Source organism: Stenella coeruleoalba (assembly GCF_951394435.1).
Source record: "Stenella coeruleoalba genome assembly, chromosome: X".
NCBI lineage: Eukaryota > Metazoa > Chordata > Mammalia > Artiodactyla > Delphinidae > Stenella > Stenella coeruleoalba.
The window spans coordinates 54,970,032-54,983,276 of NC_137152.1; the positions used below are offsets into that span (position 1 = coordinate 54,970,032).

At 38.3% G+C, this 13,245-nt stretch overlaps 1 protein-coding gene across 5 annotated transcripts in view; it reads right to left on the minus strand.

Moving 5' to 3' along the window:
* TEX11 (testis expressed 11) overlaps positions 1–13,245 on the minus strand; it is a 373,435-nt gene that overhangs the window by 276,689 nt on the left and 83,501 nt on the right. The window lies entirely within an intron of this gene.

Consider the following 13,245-nt stretch of genomic DNA (forward strand, 5'->3'; position numbering starts at 1 on the left):
GGAAATAGTTAATCAACTCCAGGAGGCACACAGACTGCCATACAGGAAAAATCCAGGGAGAAACACACCAAGACACGTATGAATCAAACTATCAAAAATTAAATACAAAGAAAAAATATTAAAAGCAGCAAGGGAAAAACAACAAATAACACACAAGGGAATCCCCATAAGGTTATTAACAGCTGATCTTTCAGCAGAAACTCTGCAATCCAGAAGGGAGGGGTAGGACATATTTAAAGTGATGAAAGGGGAAAACCTACAACCCAAGATTACTCTACCCAGCAAGGATCTCATTCAGATTTGATGAAGAAACTAAAACCTTTAGAGACAAGCAGAAGCAAAGAGAATTCAGCACCACCAAACCAGCTATACAACAAATGCTAAAGGAACATCTCTAGGCAGGAAACACAAGAGAAGGAAAAGACCTACAATAACAAACCCAAAACAATTAAGAAAATGGTAACAGGAACATACTTATCGATAATTACCTTAAATGTAAATGGATTAAATGCTCCAACCAAAAGACACAGACTTGCTGAATAGATACAAAAACAACACCAATATATATGCTGTCTACAAGAGACCCACTTCAGACCTAGGGACACATAAAGACTGAAAGTGAGGGGATGGAAAAAGATACTCCATGCAAATGGAAACCAAAAGAAAGCTGGAGTAGCAATTCTCATATCAGACAAAACAGACTTTAAAACAAAGCTATTACAAGAGACAAAGAAGGACACTACATAATGATCAAGGGAACAATCCAAGAAGAAGATATAACAATTGTAAATATTTATGCACCCAACACAGGAGCACCTTGATACATAAGGCAAATACTAACAGCCATAAAACAGGAAATCAACAGTAACACCATCATAGTAGCAGACATTAACACCCCACTTTCACCAATGGACAGATCATCCAAAATGAAAATAAATAAGGAAACACAAGCTTTAAATGATACATTAAACAAGATGGACTTAATTGATATTTATAGGACATTCCATCGGAAAACAACAGAATACACTTTCTTCTCAAGTGCTCATGGAACATTCTCCAGGATAGATCATATCCTGGGTCACAAATGAAGGCTTGGTAAATTTAAGAAAATTGAAATCGTATCAAGTATCTTTTCTGACCACAACACTATGAGACTAGATATCAATTAGAGGAAAAAATCTGTAAAAAATACAAACACATGGAGGCTAAACAATATACTACTTAATAACCAAGGGATCACTGAGGAAATCAAGAAATACCTAGAAGCAAATGACAATGAAAACACAATGACACAAAACCTATGGGATGCAACAAAAGCAGTTCTAAGAGGGAAGTTTATAGCAATACAATCCTACCTTAAGAAACAAGAAACATCTCAAATAAACAACCTAACCTTACACCTAAAGCAATTAGAGAAAGGAGAACAAAAACACCCCAAAGTTAGCAGAAGGAAAGAAATCATAAAGATCACATCAGAAATAAATGAAAAAGAAATGAAGTAAACGATAGCAGAGATCAATAAAACTAAAAGCTGGTTCTTTGAGAAGATAAACAAAATTGATAAACCATTAGCCAGACTCATCAAGAAAAAAAGGAAGAAGACTCAAATCAATAGAATTAGAAATGAAAAAAAAAATAGAATTAGAAATGAAAAAGGAGAAGTAACAACTGACCCTGCAGAAATACAAAGGATCATGAGAGATTACCACAAGCAACTATATGTCAATAAAATGGACAACCTGCAAGAAATGGACAAATTCTTAGAAATACACAACCTTGAGTGACTGAACCAGGAAGAAATAGAAAATATGAACAGACCAATCACAAGCACTGAAATTTAAACTGTGATTAAAAATCTTCCAACAAACAAAAGCCCAGGACCAGATGGCTTCACAGACGAATTCTATCAAACATTTACAGAAAAGCTAACACCTAACTTTCTCAAACTCCTCCAAAATACAGCAGAGGGAGGAACACACCCAAACTCATTCTACGAGGCCACCATCACCCTGATACCAAAACCAGACAACGATGTCACAAAAAAAGAAAACTACAGGCCAATATCACTGATGAACATATATGCAAAAATATTCAATAAAATACAAGCAAAGGGAATCCAACAGCACGTTTGAAGGATCATAATCAACTGGGTTTTATCCCAGGTATGCAAGGATTCTTCAGTATACGCAAATCAATCAGTGTGATACACCATATTAACAAACTGAACTATAAAAACCATAAAACTGGAAAAGTGGACAGCTACATGTAAAAGAATGAAAGTAGAACACTCCCTAACACCATACACAAAAATACACTCAAAATGGATTAAAGACCTTAATGTAAGGCCAGACACTATCAAACTCTTAGAGGAAAAAATAGGCAGAACACTCTATGACATAAATCACAGCAAGATCCTTTTTGACCCACCTCCTAGAGAAATCGAAATAAAAACAAAAATAAACAAATGGGACCTAATGAAACTTAAAAGCTTTTGCACAGCAAAGGAAACCATAAACAAGACCAAAAGACAACCCTCAGAATGGGAGAAAATATGTGCAAATGAAGCAACTGACAAAGGATTAATCTCCAAAATTTACAAGCAGCTCATGCAGCTCAATATCAAAAAAACCAAACAACCCAATCCAAACATGGGCAGAAGACCTAAACAGACATTTCTCCAAAGATGATATACAGATTGAAAACAAACATATGAAAGAATGCTCAACATCATTAATCATTAGAGAAATGCAACTCAAAACTACAATGCAATATCATCTCACACTGGTCAGAATGGCCATCATCAAAATATCTAAAAACAATAAAGGCTGCAGAGGGTGTGGAGAAAAGGGAACCCTCTTGCACTGTTGGTGGGAATGTAAGTTGTTGATACAGCCACTATGGAGAACAGTATGGATGTTCCTTAAAAAACTAAAAATGGAAATACCATACGACCCAGCAATCCCACTACTGGGCATATACCCTGAGTAAGAAAACTATAATTCAAAAAGAGGCATGTACCACAATGTTCACTGAAGCTCTAATTACAAGACTCAGGACATGGAAGCAACCTAAGTGTCCATCAACAGATGAATGGATAAAGAAGATGTGGCACATATATACAATGGACTATTACTCAGCCATAAAAAGAAACGAAATTGAGTTATTTGTAGTGAGGATGGACCTAGAATCTGTCATACAGAGTGAAGTAAGTCAGAAAGAGAAAAACAAATACCGTATGCTAACACATATATATGGAATCAAAAAAAAATGTTCATGAAGAACCTAGGGGCAAGATCGAATAAACACGAAGACCTACTAGAGAATGGACTTGACGACACGGGGAGGAGGAAGGGTAAGCTGGGACAAAGTGAGAGAGTGGTAGTGTATATATAGACATATATACACTACCAAATGTAAAATAGATAGCTAGTGGGAAGCAGTCGCATAGCACAGGGAGAGCAGCTCGGCGCTTTGTGACCAGCTAAAGGGTGGGATAGGGAGAGTGGGAGGGAGGGAGACACAAGGGGAAAGAGATATGGCGATATATGTATATGTATAACTGTTTCATTTTGTTATAAAGCAGAAACTAACACACCACTGTAAAGCAATTATACTCCAATAAAAATGTTTAAAAAATTTAAAAGAAAAAGAAAGAGAAAAAGATACTACTATATATAAAATAAGCTACAAGGATGTACTGTGTAACACAGGAATATAGCCAATATTTTATAATAACTGTAACTGGAGTATAACCTTAAAAATTGTCAATCATATTGTACACATGTAACATAATATTGTACATCAAGTATATGTCAATAAAAAATTATATAAAGCACTCAGGTTTTTTTCTCACGTGAACTGATACCAAGCCAAATGTACCAGTGACACAGTGTATTACACAGGGAGTTGGTTTCTTAAATATTGAAATCTTATAGGCTTGAGAAGTTTAAGTAACAGCCCAAGGTCATACAGCAAGTTCGTGTAATAGCTGAGATATAAGACCAAGACCTGCTGGACTTCATATCAGTTTTTTATAGTAGTTGCATTAAAGTAGCCCACAAAGGATATTAACATTACAAGGCAAGACAAAATTACCACAAGGGGTTCTCTTTTTAAATAGTCAACCTACGTTGTAGGGTAGGGAGCGTTAGACTAAAAGTCAGAAAATCTTGGTTCTGGTCTTAGATCTTCAACTAACTCACACCTTCTCTCTGAACCTCAGTTTCATCATTTAAAAAATAAGAAGGAATTAAACAAAACCTAAATAAATGGGTAGATATCTCATATTCATGGATCAGAATACTTAACATTATTAAGATAGCAATACTCCTCAAACTGATCCAGATTGAACGCTATTCCTATCAGGATCCCAGCTGATTTGTTGCAATTATTGACAGGCATATCCTAAAATTCATATGGGAATGCAAGAGACCCAGAAGAGCTGAATAACCTTGAAAAATAACAAAGCTAGAAAGTCACACTTCCTGATTTCAAAACTGACTACATAGCTACTGTAATCAAGACAGTGTGGCACTGGTAAAAGGACAAACATATAGATCAATGGAAGAGAATCAAGAGTCCAGAAATAAACCCTCACATTTAGGATCAATTAATGTTTTTTTTAAACACAAAGTCTTTTATTGAGAAGCTGCACAAATTAACTCCAAATTACTGCCACAGAGAAGAGGAGGCTTCAAGGCACAAAACTTGTTGCTGCACTCCATCTTACTTTATTGTAGTGTCTTCACTCAAGTACTAGAAGCTAAAAGCCATCCCTTTTACAGTATCACATCTTTTCATCTCTGCTCTTGCCCCCTGTAGTTTCATTAAAAGACAATGAACGTTTTAAGGTAGTCAAATGGAAAATATAAAATTGCACCATTTTAACAAAGCTTAAAGTATTTCCATTCTAAAGCATGAGAAGAATTCAAAATAACACACTTGGTATTTTATTACACTCCATTCCCTGTGTCATTTCCTCATCAAAAGGCTCTTGGTTGGAACAGCCTTTGGAATCGGAAAGGCGGTGCAATCCCAGACTGATAAATAGAGGTAAAATTTTTAAAAACAGTGGCCAAATTAGATCAATTTGATTTGTTCTCTAGATCATTAAACTTGATTTTTAGTTTCAAAGATAACATTATTGTAACTCTCTATTCCTCCTATGTTTAGTTGACACAGATCTAAAAATTATAGCCTTTTTTGGGGCTTTTTCTTTTTAACTTCTTTATTGGAGCATAATTGCTTTACAATGCTGTGTTACTTTCTGCTTTATAACAAAATGATTCAGCTATACATATATATTCCCATATCTCGTCCCTCTTGCGCTTCCCTCCCACCCTCCCTATCCCACCCCTCTAGGTGATCACAAAGCACCGAGCTGATCTCCCTGTGCCATGTAGCTGCTTCTCACTAGCTATCTATTTTACATTTTGTACTGTATATATGTCCGTGCCATTCTCTCACTTCCTCCCAGCTTACCGTTTCCCCTCCCTGTGTCCTAAGTCCATTCCCTATGTCTGCATCTTTATTCTTGCCCTGGCCCTAGGTTCTTCAGTCCTCTTTTTTTTTTTTAGATTCCATATATATGTGTAAGCATACAGTATTTGTTTTTCTCTTTCTGACTTACTTCACTCTGTATGACACACTCTACGTCCATCCACCTCACTACAAATAACTCAGTTTTCTTTCTTTTTATGGCTAAATAATATTCCACTGTATATATCTGGCAGAATAATATTCCACTGTATATATCTGCCACATCTTCTTTATCCATTCATCTGTTGACTGACACTTAGGTTGCTTCAATGTCCTGGCTATTGTAAATAGAGCTGCAATGAACACTGTGGTACATGACATTTTCTGAATTATGATTTTCTCAGGGTATATGCCCAGTAGTGGGATTGCACGGTTGTAGTTTTAAGGAACCTCCATACTGTCCTCCATAGTGGCTGTTATCAATTTACATTCCCACCAACAGTGCAAGAGGGTTCCCTTTTCTCCACACCCTGTCCAGCATCTACTGTCTCTAGATTTTTTGATGCTGGTATTCTGAGTAGTGTGAGGTGATACCTCAGTGTAGGTTTGATTTGCATTTCTCTAATGATTAGTGATGTTCAGCATCCTTTCATGTGTCTGATGGAAATCTGTATATCTTCTTTGCAAAAATGTCTATTTACGTCTTCTGCTCATTTTTGGATTGGGTTGTTTGTTTTTTTGATATTGAGCTGCATGAGCTGCTTGTAAATTTTGGAGATTAATCCTTTCTCAGTTGCTTTGCTTGCAAATATTTTCTCCCATTCTGAGAGTTGTCTTTTGGTCTTGTTTATGGTTTCCTTTGCTGTGCAAAAGCTTTTAACTTTCATTAGGTACCCTTTGTTTATTTTTGTTTTTATTTCCATTTCTCAAGGAGGTGGGCCAAAAAGGATCTTGCTGTGATTTATGTCAGAGTGTTCTGCCTATGTTTTCCTCTAAGAGTTTGATAGTGCCTGGCCTTACATTTAGGTCTTTGATCCATTTTGAGCTGATTTTTGTGCGTGGTGTTGGGGAGTATTCTAATTTCATTCCTTTATATGTAGCTGTCCAGTTTTTCGAGCACCACATATTGAAGAGGCTGTCTTTTCTCCATTGTATATTCTTGCCTCCTTTATCAAAAATAAGGTGACCATATGTGCGTGGGTTTATCTCTGGGCTTTCTATCCTGTTCCATTGATCTATATTTCTGCTTGTGTGCCAGTACCATACTGTCTTGATTACTGTAGCTTTGTACTATAGTCTGAAGACCGGGAGCCTGATTCCTACAACTCTGTTTTTCTTTCTTAAGACTGCTTTGGCTAATCGGAGTCTTTTGTGTTTCCCTACAAATTGTGAAATTTTTTGTTCCAGTCCTGTGATAAATACCATTGGGAAGTTAAGAGGGATTGCATTGAATCTGTAGATTGCTTAGGGTAGTACAGTCATTTTCACAATGCTGATTCTTCCAATCCAAGAACGTAATATAGCTCTCCATCTGGTTGTATCATCTTTAATTTTTTTCATTAGTGTCTTAACAGTTTTCTACATACATGTCTTTTGTCTCCTTAGGTAGGTTTACTCTTAGCTATTTTATTCTATTTGTTGCAGTGGTAAATGAGGGTGTTTCCTTAATCTCTATTTCAGATTTTTCTTCCTCAGTGTATAGGAATGCAAGAGATTTCTGTACATTAATTTTGTATCCTGCTACTTTACCAAATTCACTGATTAGCTCTAGTAGTTTTCTGGAAGCATCTTTTGGATTCTCTTTGCATAGTATCATGTCATCTGCAAACAGTGACAGCTTGACTTCTTCTCTTCCGATTTGGATTCATTTTCATTCTTTTTCTTCTCTGAGTGCTGTGGCTAAGACTTCCAAAACTATTTTGAGTTACAGTGGCGAGAGTGGACAACCTTGTCTTCTTCCTGATCTTAGTGGAAATCGTTTCAGTTTTTCACCACTGAGAACGACGTTGGCTGCGGGTTTGTCATATATGGCCTTTATTACGTTGAGGTAAGTTCCCACTATGCCTACTTTCTGGAGGGTTTTTACCATAAATGTGTGCTGAATTTTGTCAAAAGCTTTTTCTGTATCTATTGAGATGATCATATGGATTTTCTCCTTCCATTTGTTAATATGGTTTACCATATTGATTGATTTGCATATACTGAAGAATCCTTGCATTCCTGGGATAAACCCCACTTGATCATGGTGTATGATCCTTTTAATGTGCTGTTGGATTCTGTTTGCTAGTATTTTGTTAACGATTTTTGCATCTATGTTCATCAGTGATATTGGCCTGTAGTTTTCTTTCTTTGTGATGTCTTTGTCTGATTTTGGTATCAGGGTGATGGCGGACTCATAGAATGAGTTTGGGAGTGTCGTTCCCTATGCTATATTTTGGAAGAGTTTGAGAAGGATAGGTGTTTGCCCTTCTCTAAGTTTTTGATAGAATTCGCCTGTCAGGCCATCTCGTCCTGGGCTTTTGTTTGTTTGAAGATTTTTAATCAGTCTCAATTACAGTGCTTGTGATTGCTCTGTTTACGTTTTCTATTTCTTCCTCGTTCAGTCTCAGAAGGTTGTGCTTTTCTAAGAATTTGTCCCTTTCTTGCAGGTTGTCTATTTTACTGGCATATAGTTGCTTGTACTAATCTCTCATGATCCGTTGTACTTCTGGAGTGTCAGTTGTTACTTCTCCTTTTTCATTTCTAATTTTATTGAGTCTTCTCCCTTTTTTTCTTGAAGAGTCTGGCTGATGGTTTATCAATTTTGTTTATCTTCTCAAAGAACCAGCTTTTAGTTTCATTGATCTTTGCTGTTTCCTTCATTTCTTTTTCATTTATTTCTGATCTAATCTTTATGATTTCTTTCCATCTGTTACATTTGGGTGTTTTTTCTTCTTCTCTAACTGATTTACGTGAAAGGTTAGGTTGTTTGAGATGTTTCTTGTTTCTTAAGGTAGGATTGTATTGCAATAAACTTCCCTCTTAGAACTGCTTTTGCTGCATGCCATACGTTTTGGGCCATCCTGTTTTCATTGTCATTTGTTTCTAGGTATTTCTTGATTTCCACAGTGATCCCTTGGTTATTAAATAGTGTATTGTTTAGCCTCCATGTGTCTGTATTTTTTACAGATTTTTCCCTGTAACTGATACCTACTCTCATAGCACTGTGGTCGGAAAAGATACTTGATACAAGTTCAATTTTCTTAAATTTACCAAGGCTTGATTTCTGACCCAAGATATGATCTATCCTGGAGAATGTTCCATGAGTACTGGAGAAGAAACTGTATTCTGTTGTTTTTGGTTGGAATTTCCTATAAACATCAAATAAGTCGATCTTGTTTAATATATTTAAAGCTTGTGTTTCCTTATTTATTTTCATTTTCGATAATCTGTCCATTGGTGAAAGGGGTGTCAAAGTCCCCTACTAAGAGTGTGTTACTGTCGATTTCCCCTTATATGGCTGTTAGCATATCCCTTATGTATTGAGATGCTCCTATTTTGGGTGCATACATATTTACAATTGTTATATCTTCTTCTTGGATTGATCCCTTGATCATTACACGGTGTCCTTCTTTGTTTCTTGTAATACTCTTTAAGTTTTCTTTTGTCTGATATGAGAATTGCTACTCCAGCTTTCCTCTGATTTCCCTTTGTATGGAATATCTTTTTCCATCCCCTCACTTTCTGTCTGTATGTGTCCCTAGGTCTGAAGTGACCCAGCATATATACGGGTCTTGCTTTTGTATCCATTCAGCCAGTCTATGTCTTTTGGTTGGAGCATTTAATCCATTTACATTTAAGGTAGTTATCAATATGTATGTTCCTATTTTCATTTTTAGTTGTCTTGGGTGTGTTACTGTAGGTCTTTTCCTTCTCTTGTATTTCCTACCTAGAGAATTTCCTTTAGCATATGTTATAAAGCTGTCTTAATGGTGCTGAATTCTCTTAGCTTTTGCTTGTCTGTAAAGGTTTTAATTTCTCCATCAAATCGGAATGCGATCCTTGCTGGCTAGAGTAATCTTGGCTGTAGGTCTTTCCCTTTCATCACTTTAAATATGTCCTGCCACTCCCTTCTGGCTTGCAGAGTTTCTGCTGAAACATCAGCTGTTAACCTTATGGGGATTCCCTTCCATGTTATTTGTTGTTTTTCCCTTGCTGCTTTTAATATTTTTTCTTTGTATTTAATTTTTGATAGTTTGATTAACATGTGCCTTGGCATGTTTCTCCTTGGATTTATTGTATATGGGATCCTCTGTGCTTCGTGGACTTGATTAACTATTTCCTTTCCCATATTAGGGAAGTTTTCAACTATAATCTCTTCGAATATTTTGTCAGTCCCTTTCTTTTTCTCTTCTTCTTCCGGGATACCTATTATTTGAATGTTGGTGCGTTTAATGTTGTCCCAGAGGTCTCTGAGACTCTCCTCAATTCTTTTCATTCTTTTTTCTTTATTCTGCTCTGCTGTAGTTATTTCCACTATTTTACCTTCCAGGTCACTTATCCATTCTTCTGCCTCAGTTATTCTCCTATTGATCCCTTCTAGAGAATTTTGAATTTCATTTATTGTGTTATTCATCATTGTTTACTCTTAGTTCTTCTAGGTCCTTGTTAAAGGTTTCTTATATCTTCTCCATTCTATTTCCAAGATTTTGGATCATCTTTACTGTTACTATTCTGAATTCTTCTTCAGGTAGACTGCCTATTTCCTCTTCATTTGTTTGGTCTCATGGGTTTTTGCCTTGCTCCTTCATCTGCTGTGTGTTTCTCTGTCTTCTCATTTTGCTTAACTTACTCTGTTTGGGGTCTCCTTTTCGCAAGCTGCAGGTTCATAGTTCCCGTTGTTTTTGTTGTCTGCCCCCAGTGGCTAAGGTTGGTTCAGTCGGTTCTGTAGGCTTCCTAGTGGAGCGGCCTGGTGTCTGTGTTCTGGTGGATGAGGCTGGATCTTGTCTTTCTGCTGGCCAGGATCGTGACCAGTGGTGTGTTTTGGGGTGTCTGTGACCTTATTATGATTTTGGGCAGCCTCTCTGCTAATGGGTGGGGTTGTGTTCCTGTCTTGCTAGTTGTTTGGCATAGGGTGTCCAGCACTGTAGCTTGCTGTTCGTTGAGTGGAGCTGGGTCTTATCGTCAAGACGGAGATATCCAGGAGAGCTATCGCTGTTTGATATTGCGTGGAGCCGGGAGGTCTCTGGTGGACCAATGTCCTGAACTTGGCTCTCCCACCTCAGAGGCAAGGCATGACACCCTGCCATAACACCAAGACCCTGTCAGCTACACGGCTCAGAAGCAAAGCAAGAAAAAAAGAAAGAAGAGAGCAACCAAACCAAAAAAATATCCACCAATGATAACAAGCACTAAAATCTCTACTAAAAAAAAAAAAGGACAAACAGAACCCTAGAACAAACGGTAAAAGCAAAGGTATATAGAAAAATATCACACAAAGAAGTGTACACATACACACTCACCAAAAGAGAAAAAGGAAAAAAGTATCTACCTATCTATCTATCTATATATATATATATATATATATATATATAAGGAAAAGGAAGAGAACAACCAAATCAATAAACAAATCTACCAATGATAATAAACTCTAAATACTAAACTAAGATAAACATAAAACCAGATACAAATTAGATGCAGAAAGCAAACCACAAGTCTACAGTTGCTCCCAAAGTCCACCGCCTCAATTTTGGGATGATTCGTTGTCTATTCAAGTATTCCACAGATGCAGGGTACATTAAGTTGACTGTGGAGATTTAATCCGCTGCTCCTGAGGCTGCTGGGAGAAATTTCCCTTTCTCTTCTTTGTTCACACAGCTCCTGGGGTTCAGCTTTGGATTTGGACCCGCCTCTGTGTGTAGGTCACCTGAGCGTGTCTGTTCTGCACTCAGACAGGACGGGGTTAAAGTAGCAGCTGATTAGGGGGCTCTGGCTCACTCAGGCCGGGGGGAGGGAGGGTTATGGAATGTGGGGCAAGCCAGCGGCAGCAGAGACCACCAACATGACGTTGCAACAGCCTGAGGCATGCCGTGTCTTCTCCCAGGGAAGTTGTCCCTGGATCACAGGACCCAGGCAGTGGCAGGCTGCACGGGCTCCTGGAAATGGAGGTGTGGATAGTGACCTGTGCTTGCACACTGGCTTCTTGGTGGCTGCAGCAGCAGCCTTAGCGTTTCATGCCCATCTCTGGTGCCCGCGCTGATAGCCGCAGCTCACACCCGTCTCTCGAGCTTGTTTAGGTGGTGCTCTGAATCCCCTCTCCTCGTGCACCCCAAAACAGTGGTCTCCTTCCTCTTAGGCAGTTCCAGACTTTTTCCTCCTGGCTAGCTGTGGCACACTAGCCCCCTTCAGGCTGTGTTCACACAGCCAACCCCGGTCCTCTCCCTGGGATCTGTCTTCCAAAGCCGGAGCCTCAGCTCCCAGCCCCCGCCCGTCCCAGCAGGTGAACAGACAAGCCTCTCAGGCTGGTGAGTGCTGGTCTGCACCAATCCTCTGTGTGGGAATCTCTCTGCTTTGCCCTCTGCACCTCTGTTGCTGCGCTGTCCTCCACGGCCCCAAACCTTCCCCCCTGACCACCTGCTGTCTCCACCAGGGAAGGGGCTTCCCAGTGTGTGGAAACTTTTCCTCCTTCACAGCTCATTCCCAGAGGTCCAGGTCCCATCCTTATTCTTTTGTCTCTGTTTTTTCTTTATTCTTCTGCCCTACCCAGGTACGTGGGGAGTTTCTTGCCTTTTGGGAAGTCTGAGGTCTTCTTCAGCATTCAGTAGGTGTTCTGTAGGAGTTGTTCCACATGTAGATGTATTTCTGATGTATGTGTGGGGAGGAAGGTGATCTCCACGTCTTACTCCTCTGCCATCCTGAAGTTCTCCTCTAGTAGCCTTCTTATTTAAGTATTATTTACTCAATGTGTTATTGGTTTTAGGGCATTCTATCTGAGCTTCAGGCTCCTCATTTGTAAAATCGGGATAACACCACCTCACAAACTCTCCACGCCACAAAGTCAAATAAGAGTTCCAGAGCCTCGCCAGAATCAATTTTTGACAAGAGTGCTAAGACCATTCAATGGGGAAAGAATAGTCTTTTCAATAAATGGTGCTGGGACAACTGGATAGCTATATGCAAAAGAATGCAGCTGGACTCCAACCTCATGCCATACTCAAAAATTAACTTGAAATGGATCAAAGACCTAAATGTAAGTGCTAAATCTATAAAACTCAAAGATATGCAGAAATTGGAGCCCTCAGAGACTAGTGGCAGTGTAAAATGGTACAGCCACAGTGGAAAACAGTCTGGCAGTTTCACAATAGGTTAAACATAGAGTAATAATGTTATTCAGCAATTCTACTCCAAGGTATATATCCAAGAGAAATGTAAAAATGTACACACAAAAATATGTACATGAATGTTCACAGTAGAGTTATTCATAATAGCCCCAAACTGGAAACAATCCAAATGTTCATCAATAGATGAATGGATAAACAAAATCTGGTATATCCATACAGTATAATATTATTTAGTAATAAAAATATTGATACATGCTACAACATAGATGAACCTTGAAAACATGCTAAGTAAAAGAAGCTAATCACAAAAGATCAAATATAGTATGATTTCATTTATATGAAATGCCCAGAACAGGTAAATCTATAAAGACAGAAAGTATATTAGTGGTTGCTAGTGCTGGGGTCAGGAGGAATAGGGTGTGACTGCTAATGGATAGGGGGTTTCTTT